Consider the following 21,643-nt stretch of genomic DNA (forward strand, 5'->3'; position numbering starts at 1 on the left):
CTGGTCCTTTAGTTTTTATCTAATACCTGTCTGCGATTTTCATGTCCTCTTTACATGGGTACATAGGTATGTTACCTTCTTCATCTTCTAGATTTTCCCAGCATTCTCTGCTGACTTAACAGTCAGCCTGTAAGAGAGGGTGTGTGCTCCTGGCACTGTTTGTTGCCAGCCAAGGCAGGCTGGTGTGCACTCGTGTGTTCTTTCTTCGCACTCAAGAGAGAGGAAAATGGACTCCCATTTTGGAGTGTTTTCCTTAGAACTATCTGCAAAAGCAAAGAGACACTTAAAAATCCCTCCGGTGCATTTGTATCTTTGGCCTTCTTCAAGAAGGGGAGAGAAGGAACAGAAAGGACTACTGACTGAGAAGGTTGTTCTCATTCCCACTGCTGGTGAGGAGTTTGATTTCCTAAGTATTAATCAAAATCACTCTTGATTATAGCAAAAACAACCTTTGCTATAATTTTAATGAAATTAATGAGAATATATGGTAATTCTGAGCAATCTTGCTCTAGAGATTAAAGAACAGCCTGCCAGGAAACATACGAATAAGGCTTTAAGATCAAAATTTGCATAATTAAGTTTCTTCCCTACACTGCCCACCCCCACCCCCAGCATCACTAGCTGTGCTAAGTTCTATGAAAAAAAATGTTTAAAGTCAAGTTGGCAAAGCCTCTAGCCTGGGATTCCCCCTGAGCCAGAATATCCTTTTCCAATACTGTTTTCGTGTTTTTTCAACTCATGCCTGCCAGACTAACAGATAGCCAATGATGATTGACCAAAATTACAGAGTGCAGAGAGTTTGAGCCCTCCTCTTAAATTCTTAAATGAATGAAAAAAAAAAAAAAAACCGAGACCTTCTCCCTCAGGAAACTGCTTTCCTGCTACGTTGGTACCATAGGAATCTGTGTGTCCTGCTCTATGGAAGAGTCCTGCCAAGTCGTAGCCTAAGCAACAATCAAAGCCCCAAATGACAAGCATTGTTTAAGAATACCGGACCCCCTCCAGTACTACTCCCTCAATAGAGGCTGTGAAGGCCTCAGCCCAGACTGCCGCCTGCCCCCTCTATCAGCACAACAAACTCTGGTCCTTTCAGGAGGGTATGTGTTTGTTCCAAGAGTACAGACAAAGCAGTAGCTGCCTGTTTTCTGAGAATGTAAGGACACTCAGGACAGTGCACACATTACAGGTGTTTGTGCCCTTGGCCCCACCCTCAAAAGATCTTTAACATTTCAAAAAATCCTGTAAAATGTCAAGAGGCCCATTTCCCCCCTTCAATGAGTAGTTCTTGGCTTTGTGATAAGGCAATAGCTGAAAGGTTAAGTCTTTGATCAGAGGGAACAGAAATCATCATTTTTCGTTATCTGCCTCTATACAAAGAAAAAGCAGAGAAGAGGAAAATGTCAGGAACAGCTGGCCCTGTTTACAGAGAACTTCAAGCTGGATGCCACACACATCTGTATAATTAAAACATTATGTCCTCAAGCATGCATGTCTGTATCCTTGGTCTGTCCAAACACCTGGGACACAGTAAAAAAAAAAAAAAAAAAGAGCACATGGGTGTCCACAGACACTAGCTAGACACAGGAGGCATTCCAAAGTGCTTCTACCATTTTTCTGTGTTTCAGTCAACATTTATTAGTGATTCAAAGCTCTTCTTCAGTGAATTTGTTTTTATGATTTAAGTCACTTCTGTTTCTCTGGAAGTTCCTCTTAATCTTAGGAAGAATGGAATGTGCCATGCATTGCTACTGAGAGTATAACATGGTAGGAACATTTTAGAAACCCCCAGAAGTTTCTTAAGACATTAGACATATATGTGCTCCATTAGTCAGGAATGCCCCCCCTTGGTCTCTCAGACATGTTTTATTTGTAATAAAAACAAAGCAACTCAAACATCTATTTTCAGGAGAAACACGTGGGATACAGAAAATTACCCAAGAACAATGAAAAGGGTGATGCTGGCCAATCACATATCACTTGTAACACTACTGAGCAGACAGCAACACAGCTATCTTACATTGCATGACAAGCAGAAGTGCAGGATCACTGGGGCAATCCAGCCTGCTGAAAGGAATACAAGAAGAAACGGGGTGGGGAGAGAGGAGAAGGAAAGAAGAGAGAAGTAAAACTAGAGAAAGGTGAGGACAGGTCATCTCCTATGATGCAGTCCAGCTACGCAGTGGGCTATCAGTCAGGCGCAAAGGCACAGAGTCCTGAGCCATGCTGCAGCTAGAATGCACTTTGACAGCATGTGTAAGTGCTGTCTCTGTGCCTGGGATTACCTGATGGTAGGAACCAAGCAAGTTCTGAACCAAGTGAGGAACAGCCCAGCCCATCTCTCCACTCTCGGACTTCTAGTCTTGTGGCTGGGACAAACACTTGACAGAAGCAACTTACAGAGGAAGGCCACACACTGACTCCAGTCTTAGAGGATAAAGTGCATCATGGTGAGGGAGGCCTAACAGAGTGGCTCGGTAAGGGACCACAGGAGTCAGCAGATGACATGTCTCACATCTTAGTGGATCAGGATTTCTGCAGCTCCCATCTGCATCAGTGATGCACTGTATAATGTGTGCTGAGAAGAAGGATGAAAAATTGCCAAGTATTCAGGGTGTGAGGTGGAGAGAGGGAGGTCTTATGTCTTAAGGAACATAAATATACATGGCTTCCAACCAAAACCTAAGCCTGACTGCCCAAGCATGAAACCAGCTGTGCACATGAGCACGAGGAACTGGGCGCTACGATTCCAATGTCAGAAAAGCCTATTCTATTTCAAACAGTCAAACAGGGTTAGGGAGACCGCTCAGTAACGTTACTGCTGCACAAGCATAAGAGCCTGAGTTCAGGTGTGCAGCAGCCATATAAAGGCAGGATGTGGTGGTGCTCGGCTGTAAATCTAGCACTGGGTATGTGTTACCTGGCTTACAACCACCCGCACTCCAGTTCAAGGAGATCTGGCGCCCTCTTCTGGCACTGCATTCTAGTGATGCACTTATGTATGAGCAGCCAAAACAGACACAAAAGGGCAAATAAATAAATATATTTTTTAAAGTAGAGAACAATTGAAGACACATGGTGTTGCCCTCTACCCATGACTTGTATGCAGATGTCTTCAGAATTACTGAGTCACGGGATCTCAAAAGTTTACCAACATAACTACAGGGTCACAGAGTTGTAAGAAGCAACAGAAGAGGTTTCTTGTGCTTCGCTCAGTTTCCTCCAAAAGCTTCCTTGCTATAATGTTATGGCAAGACATAGTCTATCATCAAATAAAAATACTGAAATTCACACAACTGTACACTGGGTTTAGACTTTCGCTGTTTTACCTTCGCTCTTTGGAGAATGTTTGCTCAGCCATACTTTTGTCAAATGTGTCATGTGACCACCACAGTCCAGGGAAAGAACAGTTACATCACTGTAATGGCCCCTTCTCCTCACCTCCGATTAACACACATACTTGTCTCTATCTCTCCTAGGTCTCCATCCACTACCCACCTCAGAACCCAAATGACCACTAATTTGTTTTTTGCCTCCATAGTGAGGAAATTCCAACAAAGTCATACTTGTGGCATCATACTGCTTGATGTGTTCAACACTGAGTCCATTCACCCCAACTGTGAAGCCATCTCTCTCAACAGAGTACACCAAGTGATTGTTACAGTTCATTCCATTGTCTGGAACATATGAGTTCATTCCAGTTGACAATTTCAAATAAAGCTGTTATGAAAACTCATGAATAAGAAGCCTGGTGAGGCAGAGAGTTACCATATAAAAGGAATCAGAGAATAAGAAGACACACAAACCATCTTCTTACTTCAACTTCCCCACTATGCCTGGTTCAAAACAAAATCACTATAGCTCTGTGCTTGTGAAAGGAAAATTTGGTATTTATCTGTTATTCCCTCCACTGAACTGAAAAACACCTACCCTCTTGCACGTCCTAGGGATATAACAGTAAATAAAACAGACCAAAAAACCTGTTTGTGTACGAATCATATATTCAACTGGACTTAATAGATAGTATTCTATAACTATACATTTCAAAACTTGGTCAAAACCAAGCATCCTGGCACATTCCTAGGCTACACAGCAAAACAAAACATGGGTGGAGGAATGTAGCTCAGTCAGTGAAGTGTTCCCTGTCTCCCTCTCTCCATCTCCATCTGTCTCTGTGTCTTTCTGTCTCTGTGTCTTTGTCTCTCTGTCTTTGTTTCTCTATCTTTATCTCTATCTTTCTGCCTCTCTAGCTCTCTCTTTCTCATGTGTGTGTGTGTATGTGTGTGCATGCGTGTATAGACTAGAGACTATGGGTCATCCATCATCAGAAGCTGTTCATGTTATACATGCACACACAAAACTTTAAAAAGTAGTTAAGAGTGTTGCTGCTAATTTCAGATATATGAAAAAAATCTTAAGTTTTCTCAGGCAACAGTATTCATAAGTTAGAGAAATCGGGGAGGAGGAAAAGATCCTATTCATAACAGGAATCTATACTATACAATGCTTGGCAACAGCCCTGTGAGAAATGAAAATGAATAAGATTATGAAAACAAACCCAAAGTTAAAAGAATTACATAGCTCACATTTGAATGGGAAATGTCAATAATGTAAAAGAAAATTACATCTTTTAAGATTTTTTAAATTATGCATATAGGGGCCGAGGGGTTAAATCTGTATTAGTGCAGTCCCTACAGAGAGGGCCTCAGATCCTCTGGACATGGAGCTATGGTGGTTGTAAGTGACCTGACCGGGGTGCTGGCAACTGATTTCCAGCATCTGCATGGCATGGCTGCTTACATCTGTAACTCCAGTGTCAGGGGATCGAACACCTTCCTGACCTCTGCGGGTGCAAAGCACCACATGATACACATCCATACATGTAGGAAAAATATTTCCAGTGATAAAATAGTAAAAAGTAAATCTAAAACAATATTTTAAAGCCCAAGGTAGGCCAGGCATAGTGGGGCAGGCCTCCAGTGGCAGCACTGTAAACACTAAGGCGGAGGATTGAGATTTCATGGCAGACTGAGCTACACAGGGAGATCTTCTCTAAAAAATAAAAAATCAATGGCAGTGGGGAGGAATCCTAATAGCATTTAAAACTTTGAAAATTTTATTCTCAGCTGTACATGGCAGAAACTTGCAGGTAAGTAGATCTCAAAAACAAAGCATAATTTTAGAAAGACAAGGTTGGGGCTGTGCATAGAGCTCAGAAGCATTTGGCTAGTAAGCGACTATGCTAGGTTCAATCCCTTGTTTATATTATATTCTCCTGGTTTTGTTGTACTAGATTATAAACTGAGAGCAAAGAAGAATATTTTACGTCCTTGTCTGTTAACACAAAGTACATGACTTGATAAACAAAAGATACTGACTTTTTAAAATAAGTCAATAAAGAAATTATCAGTCCTTTCATATACTACTTAAGATTAGGGCAAATAATGGGAACGACTTGGATAGATAGACAGAAAGACAGAGAGATCAATAGATAGATATTGTAATGATAATAAAAAAAATGAAAAAATACAGCAAAGAAAACAGGAAAAAGGAGCATTGTGAGCAGGAAGCGGGAGAAAATATACACAAGGAAATGAGCCAAAGGGTTGATCAGGCAATTCATTAAAGAAGAAACTATCTTAGACAACCCCATAGTAATCAGAAGCATGTAAATTAAATATAATTACAAATATATAATTATAATATAATTGTATAATAAATGTGTAAATCTTGTGTGTTTAGATCATGATAAAGTTGACAAGTGCTGGCAAGGCCATTATACAATGGCTCCCTTAGTACACTGCTGGTGGCCAGAACCAAAACACCCACTTCAGGAGACAGTTGGGTATCACTTCATAACAATAAAGTGATAAACACTGTGCACAGCAGAAACCACACTCCTGAGTATAATTTTGCAAAAGGAATCATCAAACTTTTTGGTCTTACAACTCTAGATGCTAAAACACTTGAAGACCTTCATGTGCTTTTTAAATATGGTTTCTGACTATTGATATCTATCATATTACAGGTTAAGATATATTTTTAAGGCATAAGACAGAGTGCATCTTCCACTAGTCATCAAAGCACATTTTTTCTTAAAACTTTTGTTATACAAGATGTTCAAATTAAACAACAAACAAACAACAACAAAAACAAAAATAAAATAAAAGTCACTGGGCACTGAGACTGGTGAGACCTAACATCTACCCATCTCAGTGACTTGCTATACAGTTAGGACAGCCAAAGCTCACCAGCGTCCAGGGGAGGTCTGAGATGAGTGGAGCTGATACCAACCCACAAAGATGGCCCCTGACCTCAATTCTTCCAACACATCTGTCCTGAGGCAGCAAGGAAAATAGAAAACTTTGGTGTTTGAGTATATTGAAATCAAGAGAGGGAACTTCCAAAAAAAAAAAAAAACAAAAACAAAAACAAAACAACAACAACAACAAAAACCATCTGCAAGCTGTCTGAAACCGTTTTTTTTTTTTTTATTAACTTGAGTATTTCTTATATACATTTCAAGTGTTATTCCCTTTCCCGGTTTCCGGGCAAACATCCCCCTCCCCCCTCCCCTTCCTTATGGGTGTCCCCCTCCCAACCCTCCCCCCATTGCCGCCCTCCCCCCATAAGTCTAGTTCACTGGGGGTTCAGTCTTAGCAGGACCCAGGGCTTCCCCTTCCACTGGTGCTCTTACTAGGATATTCATTGCTACCTATGGGGTCAGAGTCCAGGGTCAGTCCATGTATAGTCTTTAGGTAGTGGCTTAGTCCCTGGAAGCTCTGGTTGCTTGGCATTGTTGTACTTTTGGGGTCTCGAGCCCCTTCAAGCTCTTCCAGTTCTTTCTCTGATTCCTTCAACGGGGGACCTATTCTCAGTTCAGTGGTTTGCTGCTGGCATTCGCCTCTGTATTTGCTGTATTCTGGCTGTGTCTCTCAGGAGCGATCTACATCCGGCTCCTGTCGGTCTGCACTTCTTTGCTTCATCCATCTTGTCTAATTGGGTGGCTGTATATGTATGGGCCACATGTGGGGCAGGCTCTGAATGGGTGTTCCTTCAGTCTCTGTTTTAATCTTTGCCTCTCCCTTCCCTGCCAAGGGTATTCTTTTTCCTCATTTAAAGAAGGAGTGAAGCATTCACATTTTGATCACCCGTCTTGACTTTCGTTTGTTCTAGGGATCTAGGGTAATTCAAGCATTTGGGCTAAAAGCCACTTATCAATGAGTGCATACCATGTATGTCTTTCTGTGATTGGGTTAGCTCACTCAGGATGATATTTTCCAGTTCCAACCATTTGCCTACGAATTTCATAAACTCGTTGTTTTTGATAGCTGAGTAATATTCCATTGTGTAGATGTACCACATTTTCTGTATCCATTCCTCTGTTGAAGGGCATCTGGGTTCTTTCCAGTTTCTGGCTATTATAAATAAGGCTGCGATGAACATAGTGGAGCACGTGTCTCTTTTATATGTTGAGGCATCTTTTGGGTATGCCCAAGAGAGGTATAGCTGGATCCTCAGGCAGTTCAATGTCCAATTTTCTGAGGAACCTCCAGACTGATTTCCAGAATGGTTGTACCAGTCTGCAATCCCACCAACAATGGAGGAGTGTTCCTCTTTCTCCACATCCTCGCCAGCATCTGCTGTCACCTGAGTTTTTGATCTTAGCCATTCTCACTGGTGTGAGGTGAAATCTCAGGGTTGTTTTGATTTGCATTTCCCTTATGACTAAAGATGTTGAACATTTCTTTAGGTGTTTCTCAGCCATTCGGCATTCCTCAGCTGTGAATTCTTTGTTTAGCTCTGAACCCCATTTTTTAATAGGGTTATTTGTTTCCCTGCGGTCTAACTTCTTGAGTTCTTTGTATATTTTGGATATAAGGCCTCTATCTGTTGTAGGATTGGTAAAGATCTTTTCCCAATCTGTTGGTTGCCGTTTTGTCCTAACCACCGTGTCCTTTGCCTTACAGAAGCTTTGCAGTTTTATGAGATCCCATTTGTCGATTCTTGATCTTAGAGCATAAGCCATTGGTGTTTTGTTCAGGAAATTTTTTCCAGTGCCCATGTGTCCCAGATGCTTCCCTAGTTTTTCTTCTATTAGTTTGAGAGTGTCTGGTTTGATGTGGAGGTCCTTGATCCACTTGGACTTAAGCTTTGTACAGGGTGATAAGGATGGATCGATCTACATGTTGCTCTCCAGTTGAACCAGCACCATTTGCTGAAAATGCTATTTTTTTTTCCATTGGATGGTTTTGGCTCCTTTGTCAAAAATCAAGTGACCATAGGTGTGTGGGTTCATTTCTGGGTCTTCAATTCTATTCCATTGGTCTATCTGTCTGTCTCTGTACCAATACCATGCAGTTTTTATCACTATTGCTCTGTAATACTGCTTGAGTTCAGGGATAGTGATTCCCCCTGAAGTCCTTTTATTGTTGAGGATAGCTTTAGCTATCCTGGGTTTTTTGTTATTCCAGATGAATTTGCAAATTGTTCTGTCTAACTCTTTGAAGAATTGGATTGGTATTTTGATGGGGATTGCATTGAATCTGTAGAATGCTTTTGGTAAAATGGCCATTTTTACTATATTAATCCTTCCAATCCATGAGCATGGGAGATCTTTCCATCTTCTGAGGTCTTCTTCAATTTCTTTCCTCAGTGTCTTGAAGTTCTTATTGTACAGATCTTTTACTTGCTTGGTTAAAGTCACACCGAGGTACTTTATATTATTTGGGTCTATTATGAATGGTGTCGTTTCCCTAATTTCTTTCTCGGCTTGTTTCTCTTTTGTGTAGAGGAAGGCAACTGATTTATTTTAGTTAATTTTATACCCAGCCACTTTGCTGATGTTGTTTATCAGCTTTAGTAGTTCTCTGGTGGAACTTTTGGGATCACTTAAATATACTATCATGTCATCTGAAAATAGTGATATTTTGACTTCTTCTTTTCTGATCTGTATCCCCTTGATCTCCTTTTGTTGTCTGATTGCTCTGGCTAGAACTTCAAGAACTATATTGAATAAGTAGGGAGAGAGTGGGCAGCCTTGTCAGGTCCCTGATTTTAGTGGGATTGCTTCAAGTTTCTCTCCATTTAGTTTAATGTTAGCAACTGGTTTGCTGTATATGGCTTTTACTATGTTTAGGTATGGGCCTTGAATTCCTATTCTTTCCAGGACTTTTATCATGAAGGGGTGTTGAATTTTGTCAAATGCTTTCTCAGCATCTAATGAAATGATCATGTGGTTTTGTTCTTTCAGTTTGTTTATATAATGGATCACGTTGATGGTTTTCCTTATATTAAACCATCCCTGCATGCCTGGGATGAAGCCTACTCGATCATGGTGGATGATTGTTTTGATGTGCTCTTGGATTTGGTTTGCCAGAATTTTATTGAGTATTTTTGCGTCGATATTCATAAGGGAAATTGGTCTGAAGTTCTCTTTCTTTGTTGTGTCTTTCTGTGGTTTAGGTATAAGAGTAATTGTGGCTTCGTAGAAGGAATTGGGTAGTGCTCCATCTGTTTCAGTTTTGTGGAATAGTTTGGATAATATTGGTATGAGGTCTTCTATGAAGGTTTGATAGAATTCTGCACTAAACCCGTCTGGACCTGGGCTCTTTTTGGTTGGGAGACCTTTAATGACTGCTTCTATTTCCTTAGGAGTTATGGGGTTGTTTAACTGGTTTATCTGTTCCTGATTTAACTTCGATACCTGGTATCTGTCTAGGAAATTGTCCATTTCCTGAAGATTTTCAAGTTTTGTTGAATATAGGTTTTTATAGTAAGATCTGATGATTTTTTGAATTTCCTCTGAATCTGTTGTTATGTCTCCCTTTTCATTTCTGATTTTGTTAATTTGGACGCACTCTCTGTGTCCTCTCGTTAGTCTGGCTAAGGGTTTATCTATCTTGTTGATTTTCTCAAAGAACCAACTTTGGTTCTGTTGATTCTTTCTATGGTCCTTTTTGTTTCTACTTGGTTGATTTCAGCTCTGAGTTTGATTATTTCCTGCCTTCTACTCCTCCTGGGTGTATTTGCTTCTTTTTGTTCTAGAGCTTTTAGGTGTGCTGTCAAGCTGCTGACATATGCTCTTTCCTGTTTCTTTCTGCAGGCACTTAGCGCTATGAGTGTTCCTCTTAGCACAGCTTTCATTGTGTCCCACAAGTTTGGGTATGTTGTATCTTCATTTTCATTAAATTCTAAAAAGTTTTTAATTTCTTTCTTTATTTCTTCCTTGACCAGGTTATCATTGAGTAGAGCATTGTTCAATTTCCAAGTATATGTGGGCATTCTTCCCTTATTGTTATTGAAGACCAGTTTTAGGCCGTGGTGGTCCGATAGCACGCATGGGATTATTTCTATCTTTCTGTACCTGTTGAGGCCCGTTTTTTGACCAATTATATGGTCAATTTTGGAGAAAGTACCATGAGGAGCTGAGAAGAAGGTATATCCTTTTGCTTTAGGATAGAATGTTCTATAAATATCCGTTAAGTCCATTTGGCTCATGACTTCTCTTAGTCTGTCGATATCACTGTTTAATTTCTGTTTCCATGATCTGTCCATTGATGAGAGTGGGGTGTTGAAATCTCCCACTATTATTGTGTGAGGTGCAATGTGTGTTTTGAGCTTTAGTAAGGTTTCTTTTACGTATGTAGGTGCCCTTGTATTTGGGGCATAGATATTTAGGATTGAGAGTTCATCTTGGTGGATTTTTCCTTTGATGAATATGAAGTGTCCTTCCTTATCTTTTTTGATGACTTTTAGTTGGAAATTGATTTTATTTGATATTAGAATGGCTACTCCAGCTTGCTTCTTCTGACCATTTGCTTGGAAAGTTGTTTTCCAGCCTTTCACTCTGCGGTAGTGTCTGTCTTTGTCTCTGAGGTGTGTTTCCTGTAGGCAGCAGAATGCAGGGTCCTCGTTGCGTATCCAGTTTGTTAATCTATGTCTTTTTATTGGGGAGTTGAGGCCGTTGATGTTGAGAGATATTAAGGAATAGTGATTATTGCTTCCCGTTATATTCATATTTGGATGTGAGGTTATGTTTGTGTACTTTCATTCTCTGTGTTTTGTTGCCAAGACGATTAGTTTCTTTCTTCTTCTAGGGTATAGCTTGCCTCCTTATGTTGGGCTTTACCTTTTATTATCCTTTGTAGTGCTGGATTTGTAGAAAGATATTGTGTAAATTTGGTTTTGTCATGGAATATCTTGGTTTCTCCATCAATGTTAATTGAGAGTTTTGCTGGATACAGTAACCTGGGCTGGAATTTGTGTTCTCTTAGGGTCTGTATGACATCAGTCCAGGATCTTCTGGCCTTCATAGTTTCTGGCGAGAAGTCTGGTGTGATTTTGATAGGTCTCCCTTTATATGTTACTTGACCTTTTTGCCTTACTGCTTTTAATATTCTTTTTTCATTTTGTGTGTTTGGTGTTTTGACAATTATGTGACGGAAGGTGTTTCTTTTCTGGTCCAATCTATTTGGAGTTCTGTAGGCTTCTTCTATGTCTATGGGTATCTCTTTTTTTAGGTTAGGGAAGTTTTCTTCTATGATTTTGTTGAAGATATTTACTGGTCCTTTGAGCTGGGAGTCTTCACTCTCTTCTATACCTATTATCCTTAGGTTTGATCTTCTCATTGAGTCCTGGATTTCTTGTATGTTTTGGACCAGTAGCTTTTTCCGCTTTACATTATCTTTGACAGTTGAGTCAATGATTTCTATGGAATCTTCTGCTCCTGAGATTCTCTCTTCCATCTCTTGTATTCTGTTGGTGAAGTTTGTATCTACAGCTCCTTGTCTCTTCTTCTGGTTTTCTATATCCAGGGTTGTTTCCATGTGTTCTTTCTTGATTGCTTCTATTTCCATTTTTAATTCCTTCAACTGTTTGATTGTGTTTTCCTGGAATTCTTTCAGGGATTTTTGTGTCTCCTCTCTATGGGCTTCTACTTGTTTATTTATGTTTTCCTGGAATTCTTTCAGGGATTTTTGTGTCTCCTCTCTATGGGCTTCTACTTGTTTATTCATGTTTTCCTGGAATTCTTTCAGGGATTTTTGCGATTCTTTCAGGCATTTTTGCGATTCCTTTCTGTAGGCTTCTACTTGTTCTCTAAGGGAGTTCTTCACGTCTTTCTTGAAGTCCTCCAGCATCATGATCAAATATGATTTTGAAACTAGATCTTGCTTTTCTGGTGTGTTTGGATATTCCATGTTTGTTTTGATGGGAGAATTGGGCTCCGATGGTGCCATGTAGTCTTGGTTTCTGTTGCTTGGGTTCCTGCGCTTGCCTCTCGCCATCAGATTATCTCTAGTGTTACTTTGTTCTGCTATTTCTGACAGTGGCTAGACTGTCCTATAAGCCTGTGTATCAGGAGTGCTGTAGACCTGTTTTCCTCTCTTTCAGTCAGTTATGGGGACAGAGTGTTCTGCTTTCCGGCGTGTAGTTTTTCCTCTCTACTGGTCTTCAGCTGTTCCTGTGGGCCTGTGTCTTGAGTTCACCAGGCAGCTTTCTTGCAGCAGAAAAGTTGGTCTTACCTGTGGTCCCGAGGCTCAAGTTCGCTCGTGGGGTGCTGCTCATGGGCTCTCTGCAGCGGCAGCAACCAGGAAGACTTGTGCTGCCGTTTCCCGGAGCTTCAGTGCACCAGGGTTCCAGATGGTCTTTGGCTTTTTCCTCTGTCGTCCAAGATGTGTGTGCAGAGAGCAGTCTCTTCTGGTTTCCCAGGCTTGTCTGCCTCTCTGAAGGTTCAGCTCTCCCTCCCACGGGATTTGGGTGCAGAGAACTGTTTATCCGGTCTGTTTCCTTCAGGTTCTGGTGGTGTCTCAGGCAGGGGTCCTGCCGCTCCTGGGCCCTCCCCCACGGGAGCCCAGAGGCCTTATACAGTTTCCTCTTGGGCCAGGGATGTGGGCAGGGGTGAGCAGTGCTGGTGGTCTCTTCCGCTCTGCAGCCTCAGGAGTGCCCACCTGACCAGGTGGTTGGGTCTCTCTCTCACAGGGTCTGGGGGCAGAGAGCTGCTGCGGGCCGGGATCCGCGGGTGTGGGACTTCCGGTAAACACAGAACGTGCCCGGTCCTGGAGGAATTCTGCTTCCCTGTGTCCCAAGCTCACCAGGCAGCTTTCTTGCAGCAGAAAAGTTGGTCTTACCTGTGGTCCCGGGGCACAAGTTCGCTCGTGGGGTGCTGCCCACGGGCTCTCTGCAGCGGCAGCAACCAGGAACTGTCTGAAACCTTTTATCCTAGCATTTCAGAGCAGAAGCAGGAGGGGCTTATAAGTTCAAGACTAGCCTGACATACACTCAGAGATCCTGTCTCTGAAAAATTCTGCCAAGGTCTAGGCTGTGTCTTGGCAGTAGAGCATCTGAGTGATATGTACAAGGCTCTCCTCCTTCCCAGCCCTAGAACCACACACATACAGAGATATCTCAAGAGTCATGAGATAGACATCTTTGTCAATATCTCTGGTGCTCCACCAGTAGAAATCTACTGCTCGGCACACACTGGGCACTCTCTGCAGTCGTCTTCAGGTAGCAAGGCAAGTGAGCAGGGTGCTGTACCTGCTGGGTAGAGGCAAGAGATTATGTGCCAAACATCTTATACCACACAGGATAGTACCCACGTTTCCCTTGCTTACAAGATATCTACTGTCAATCAACCAACTTTCCTTTTCCTGTTATTGCCCCACCACTACTTCCTGGAACCCAGAACCTCGTATATGCTAGACAGGTTTCTCACACTATGCTACCCCAACCCGCATACAACTTCCAGGCTAAAAGTCAAAGGCCTGGTGCTAAGGAACTGCTCTGCAGTCTGCATCTAGAAACAGGCAAAGCTAAGTAACTTTTCTCTGTCATAGACAAGGGCCCCCAGGTTGCTCCAGCTCCTGATCTAGACTTCTGAAGACCGATGCTCTGCCAATTCCACTAAGGGAGCTGTCCCACTGGACATTGTACTCTCTGTATGAAGCCTTGACCATAGAGAAAATTCTAGAAAAATCTTTGGATCCAACTAGCTCACACCCAACCCCAATGGAGAGGGAACACCCAACCCCAATGGAGAGGGAACGTGACAACCGACAATTGACAGACACATCATGGTCTCATTCAAAGGGCTAGAAATAAAGAGATGTGCAGGTCACCAAATACCTCTAATGGTCATTGCTACTCAAAGAACTAAAGGGACCAGCTTCATGCTAGAGGTCACTGCCACTGGGAAGACTGGGGAAACTTTAGGGGTGCAGCATTTCAGCAGGACCCTACAACTCCATGAGTTTGTGCCTGTTGAGAAACTGGGGCTAAAATTCACTGGACACTCCTCCACTTTCATGGTGGAATATGTACCATTACCTAGACTCTCCACCATCCTATGGGACTTACAATGTGCAGAGTTCAATGAAAGCAACACTGTGTGACTGTGAAGGCCACAAAGGGCAGATATGCAGATGTATGGAAAAGTTGAGTCAAGTCTCATATACCACTGGGTAGCCTCTAATTGGCTGTGTAGCTGAGGCTAGCCTTGAAGTCCTGGTTCTCCTGCCTCCACCTCCTGAGTGTTGAGATTACAGACATTCACCAGAAATCCAATGGTGATCTTATATACATACCTACTTTAGAACAACAAATCCTCAGTCACTGGACCTCTGAGCGGGCTACTGGGAGAGCTGAGTCTAGAATAAACAAAGGTTCAGGAGCCTCTGAGCCAGGCTTTCTGGGAACCCAGAGCAGCAGAGGAACAGCATTCAAAATGTACAAAGTGACAGTAGACACAAAGTTGGAAAATCCAAACCATCAATTAGGAAGCACAACTGGAGACAGGAAAGTCAGTGTGTCTAGAAAGTCTACTCTCAGAACCCAGTGAAGCTCCTGGCTTCAGGCCCCTCTGAGCAGTCTTTTCGTTGTCATCTCACACTGTGATCCTTTAACACCATTTCTCACGCTGTGGAGACACCCAACCATAACTTTAGTTTTCTTGCTACCCACAAATATCCATTCAAATGGCTTCTGTTCACTTGATACAGGTACCTGGTGTCTGTCTTGTATTGAAAAATGAAGACATGGCCTATACCACCAAAGGAGGGGCTGAAAACTTATCAAAAGTCTCAAGAATGAGGCTCTAGACCCTGTGGAGGATTAGCTGACAAAATGGTGACCCCAGAACCACTGAGGGAAAGAAAATTCTCTCTGTCCTCATGATGCCCAATTCCCAGGACTGATGAAGGAAGTCAAGGAGCTTGAAGCCAATCCCACACTCTTTCTGGGGCACATCTATAAAGCTTGATACCCCCAAATCAGTGCACAAGTTCCTGTTAGGAACCCAGCCTGGTCACTCAGTATAATTAGCACTGGGGTCATTGTGCTCTTACCCACAATTATGTACACCTTATTCTGGTTGGCTGTTTGCTGAGCGGAGTCTAGCCCCAAATTCAAGATCCTCCTGACTCAGCTCGTGGAGCACTGAGATTAAAAGGCATGTGTCACCACATAGGGTATAATTAGGAAAGCATTTTTTCCTATTGGACGTGATGTGGTATTTTGGATTCCTTTCCTTTCCGTAGACTAGCCTGGACCTCATCACGTAGTCTAGACTGCTCTCAAACTCACAGCAATCCTCCTGCATCATCCCCAAATGCTAGGATTACAGACATAGGCCAACACATCCACTTACCTTTTAAAAAACTTACATTTATCTACTCATTCCTTTCTTTTTGTGGGACTGAAGATAGAACCTAGGGCCTTGCACATGTTAAATATATATTCTACCTGACAATGAGCGACATCTTCATAACCCTTTGGGGATTATTCTAAATGAATATAGAATTCACATAACACAAGTCACCCTTTCAACTTGTCTAATTCAATGATTTTTATGATACTTTAAGAACCTACAGCATTACCTTTCTCTATTTCTAGAAGGTTTTTATTACTTCCCACAGCCTTTGCCCTTTAAGCTGTCACTTGCCATCATCCCCTTCCCCCTTTTTGTATGTATAGGTGTGAGATCTCTGATCATTTCATGTAAACAACACTGTCAGGATTTGCAAAGTGTATTTATTAAAATGTTGCTGGGAACATCGAAGAAGTAAGATTAATAAGTACTAATCTGAAAGGGGCTACTGGAAGGCCGGTCCTGTGCTAAGCACTTTAGACCCATTTATTTAATCCTGCTAACTGCCACACCAGGAGAAAAGGGCCGTCATCCCCATGGTATTACTGAAGAAATGAATAGTAATGTCCCCAATAGGTTGCTAAAGCCTTTAGAGCTACATGTTGCTTATGTAGGACCAACAGTCCTACTGTTACTGACCAGTTCTTTTATTTTGTTTTTAACATTAACATATAAAGTAGTGGGCTTCATTATGACATTTCATACTTCACTCATGCTCACCATCCCCATTATCCACTACTTAGTCTCCCTTCTGATTTCACATCTGAGAAAAAGGTTCTATTTATCTTTTCCCTATTAACCTCCTCTTTTTCTTGCCACATTACTACTCCCTTTCCTCTCCTCAACAGTCCTGTTTTATCTTCATGTCTTATAAATATAAATATATACATGGATACACATATAGACTTAGCACATGAGAGGAAAAACTTGGGTATTTGTTTTTCTGGGTGATGTATTTTACTTAACATGATCATATTCAGTTCTACCCATGATTATATTCAGTTCTATCCATTTTCCAGCAAGGAATATAACTTTCTTTGTTCATAGATGAATGAAATCCATTGTGAGGCTGGTAAAATGCTTCAGTAGGTAGAGGCACTTGCCATCAAGCCTGATAACCTGAGTTTGATCCCTGGGACCTGTAGGGTGGAAGAAGACAATCAACTAAAGAAACTTGTCCTTTGACTTCCATGTGTACCCTGCAGTGTGGCTAGACATATATACCCCAATAGTAAAATAATAATAAAAATAATGATAAAGATAATCGTCTCAAAACTTCATTATGTACATGTATGTACCACATTGTCATTAGCTGCCTGTCAACTGATGGGAGTCTAGACTGATTCCATACCCTAGCTATTGGGAATGATCACAAACATGGTGCACATCTTCATGGTCTGTTGACCTAAGCTCCTTTAGGTATATGCACAGGAGTGGTGAAGCTGAATCATATGGGAGTTCTATTCACAGATTTTGAGGAACCGCCAACTAATTTCCACAGTGGGTGCACCAATGTTGAGTAAGCCGCCCCCACCCCATCCTCATCAACACCATTCTAAGCTCAAGCAATTTTAATTTGCATTTCCCCAAAGACCTAGGATATTGAACATTTCCTCAAATATCTATTAGCCATTTATAGTTTGCCCATTGAGAGCTATCTATCTGATTGTATGGTCCTGACTATGGCGAGATAGAATTGCAAAGCAGTTTGAAACAAGTCACTATGTACGTTGAGTGTCAGAGCAGATAACTGTGGCAACCTTCCCAGGTTGGTACGTGGCATACATGTGTGTGATGCACCTGTCGTCAAAAGATGTTTCACAAGCGGTAGAACACATTAATGTTAACTCCCCTTTGTCTCTATAGAGTTACTTTTTAATCACCCTTTCAACTTTTGAGAGCTAAAATGTGTTTCTACTTCCTAGCGCCTGGAGGGACTTTGGAACCCTCCAGGAGTTCCAAAGTGCTTCTGGAATCTTTTGCATGCCTTCTAGGGTTGTTCAGGTACAACCCATTAGTGAGTACCAGGAACAAGAATAAAGGGACACTGGGGCAGAGCTCCCAGGACCCCACCACAGAAAAATTAGGTCCCTACCTTTAAAGCAAAGATACTTCTGGTTCAGTATTCTTAGGTCAAACGAAACAAAACAAAAAGGTCACAGAGTGGCGTTCTTATGTGGTTGAACCCTGCTACTCTTTCTGATGTGTAGCCACAGTCCCCTTACTTGGAAGTGAGGATTATCTAACCTAAACAGTTGTAGTGCTGATTCAAACCAAGATGCATGTCAGACATGCATGTAAGTGTAACTCCAGGTGTGAGAGGCAAGAGAATCAGGAATCTAAGCCTAGGTCTCAGGAAGCAGAGGCAGGAGGATCAAGAGTTCAAGGCCAGCTTTGAACACAGAGCAAATTTGAGACTCTGTCTTTTAAAAAAAGGAAACAAGCAAACAAGGATGGAAGACATATGATGGGCACAAAAACACGCAGGGAGTAGTACTTGATCTAAGATGGACACATTCCTGGACCAGAGACATCTTTTGCGAATATTAGTCATTTTATGGACTGATTGAACGGGTTTAGAAAACTCGTTTTCAGAAAGCCACAGAAGGTTAGAAGTGGGGCAACCTCCAGGTCTAAATGAATTATGCCACGTGTTTTAAGATGGTGACTGTGGAGTCATAGAATCCTGGGAGCAAACCCTAGCCGCCAATTAATCACTGTATGACTTCGCCTCTATCAGCTTCTCCCATCTCTCTCACTTCAAAGCAGGAAAAGCTAAGGGCATTCACAGTCTAGTTTCAAAACCTCCATGCTATAAGATGCAATTATCTACCATGCACAGGGCTTTGTGTTTCAACTCAGCAATGAAAAACTATTGACATTTACAGTCTCAGTCATCTCCCGCAGTGTGTGGGACACAAACCTCAAGGTGGGCTACTGGATACTTTTCTCTACAAAAGGCCTCTAGACAATAAAAATTTTATCCCCAAAGGGAGACTAAAATCATGAGCCACTCTTTATCCCTGTGATTGTTTGCTTTCTTCCCTCCATAGCAGACATAGATCTGACGTTTGTGCTGGGTTTCTTCCTCTACCATATTGTCATTGCAGAGATACAAGTGTTGGCTGTCTTTACCCTCTGCAGCATCAGTTCCTACAACCCAGAACCCAGACTGGCCATTTCTCTGTAGCTCACTGAAAGGTTCTTGTACCAACACCAGCAGAGTTGCCTTAGGAAAACCATTTCTGCATTCATTCATTCATCCATCTATCTATCCATTCATTCATTCATTCATTCATTCATTCATTCATTTATCATAATGACCTGGGTAAGGAGTTCTCTTTCCCAGTTCCTTATATGGGACATAAACCTTGCTAGAAGTCAGTGCTAAGGCCAAGTTTGGTTTGCCTAATCCTATGTTTCTCACTGGTCGGGTTTGCCTTCATTTTTAGAAAACTCAAAGCATAATGCTGCTTTGAATCAACTACAATTGCAGTGCTTTCTTGAAGCCATTTTTCCCCTCCTGATGTGGAGACAGGACATAATAAATGAAAGAAGACTCTGCTGGTCCAGGCTTAAGATGCTATTCTGAATCACAGATTGTATTTATCATAAGAAGACACTACTCAGACTTTAATGTGCCTGCAAATTCCTGGAGATCTGATTACTATGCTAAATAAGTCACTGAATCTGTCTCAATAACTCAGGAACTGCTGCATTTCTAACTTCAGACCCCAGGTGATGCCACTGAGGCATGGTCTACACATTGAGTTGCACAAGGTGAAAGAAACGTGTTCCCTTGATTCAGCACAATTTCTGTGTCCACCTCCTCCACAGAATATGACCAAAGTCTCTAGAAGTGTAGGGATAGACACAAAAAGCACATAGGATGCTGTTAAGAAGTACAAGTTGCCCCCACCCTAATTTCCCTTTGTCTCTCCACTAACCCTCCGAGTTCCCGATGAAAGTGGCCAGAAAATCTCCTGGGAAGCTCTCCAGATGCTTTTGCTGCAGGTGGCCTCAAGGCCAATTTTCAAAATGACTGCTTTTTCCAAGGTTTTTCCCAAGGTACACTGCTGGGGACAGCTGTTATCACTAATACTTGGCTAGGATTTTAACATCCTAGTGTTTTCATACCAGCCCTAAGAAGGTCCCATCCCTCATCTTCAATGCAGAGTTGGTTCAGTTCCAGAAAATCTTAGACCCTCACCCCTAGGCCCAGAGCAACCAGGTCTCCCTATTCCTACCCTGACCCCACACCTCAGGCCAGCCAGGTAGAGACAAAGCCTCTCATGCACAGAGCGAACCCCAGGCACCAGGGCGGGGTCCCCGGGTGCCCCAGCCCTCACTCACCTTACCTGTCTGGACTAGGATGGCCAAGGAGAAAACGAGGTAAACGAGGAGAGCAGTGAGCCTGGCCACCATGGCTGGGAGCAGGTGCAGGGCCCCAGAGGAGGACAGTTATCCCAGGAGGGCCTGAGAGGTGGGTGGGGAGGAGGGTCCGGAGAGGAGGAGCCTATCACACCTTCAGGACCCCTCCAACAGCTAGAACCACTTTAGCAGCTTGGCTGTAGTCTGGGGGTAGGAAATGGGGGAGAGGGCGGAGGTGGGGCTAACAGACACCCTTGGGTCGCCTGATCCGGATTGGGTGGTGTGTCTACTTGCTGCCCACAGACCCCTCCCCATCCTCCATCGCTATGGGAATGTCAGAAGCGGCCTGCAAGTATCAGAAGCCAGGGGGTGAGAAACAGCAGCGGAAATGATGCTCAGAAATGGCCACCTGTGAGACCACCACACCCTGGCCCAGAGCTTGCGACCTTGGGCCCCACCTTCCTCCTCTACTTCAGTTCTCCCAGCAGCGAGGACCCCAGCACCTCTGCAGCGCTTGCTACTCCAGGTTGAAAGCTGCAACAAAATCCCTGCCCCACACTAAAAGAACTGGTCTGTTTGTGTAGCTGCTGGGTACCAGGTGGAAGCTGAGGATCAGGGTAGGCAACAGGGAGGGTGAGCTCAGTCCAGAGTAAAAGCTGTAGGGAACAGTTCCTGAGGCTTGAGTTAGGGATGGCCTTAATGAAGGGAAAGTTCACAGCTGTTCAATCTACTGAGACTAACAAATGCACTGCAGTCTTTCCCAATGAATCTCTCTCTTTGCAAATGTAGCCCACCTCCCTGGCGGTGAGAATGCAGATACTCTCTGCTGTGACAACCAAAAACCTACTGCAGCCTGGAATTGAAAGCTCCCAATATGAGCAGGGCTGCAGCCAGCTCTCAGGACAAAGAAACACAGCTCAGGGTAGCAGCATGGAACCTGTCTATACCATCATGCTGCATAAGCTGCCCTGGGTCCCACTTCAGAGCACCACTCCTATTCCTCTTCCCATGGGGCAGAAACAACACATATACATATACACAGGCAGGCAGGCAGGTGAGCACAGACACACACAAACACAGACACACACAGACACACACAGACACACACACACACACACACACACACACACACACACACACACCCTAATGAAAACAATACTAAAAAGAAGAGAAATTTTCTGAGCCTTTAAGAAAATCCTAATTCCCTGACTCAGCAAACCCAATCATATATGCTTAAAGGGGAAGTTAAAATTTATTGGGAAGGGTGCTCTCTATTCAGAAAATAAGGTTCAAACAGCATCTGTCTTCAAACTACACAACAGAGCTGTGGGGGAACTCAAGTCCATCCACTACCAGAAGCCGCGGATTTCCTACCTTGAGCTGGTACTAGAAGGTCCTATTTGCTAGGTTAATGTTTTTGTCAAAACATTGACAGAAAAACTGTGAAGTTGAAATGCTGTGGAGAGAGGTGTGACCACTTCCTCCTGGCAGAGATCATTGAGATAGGTGTGGGGGAGGATGAATCTAGGTCCAGTTTCCCAGTCCATCAGGGTGGATGAAAAGTTGTTCCCTCTGGACATTCCCCTGCCTTCTTCCTGCTACCTTTAGTGCTAGTGAGTCACAGAACCA

The 21,643-nt window shown here is 42.8% G+C and overlaps 1 pseudogene; it reads right to left on the reverse strand.

The window, feature by feature from the left end:
• Nucleotides 1-21,643, reverse strand: part of LOC120099102 (rho GTPase-activating protein 20-like) — a 316,059-nt pseudogene that overhangs the window by 65,092 nt on the left and 229,324 nt on the right.

Source organism: Rattus norvegicus, chromosome 1 (genome assembly GCF_036323735.1).
Source record: "Rattus norvegicus strain BN/NHsdMcwi chromosome 1, GRCr8, whole genome shotgun sequence".
Taxonomy (NCBI): Eukaryota; Metazoa; Chordata; class Mammalia; order Rodentia; family Muridae; genus Rattus; species Rattus norvegicus.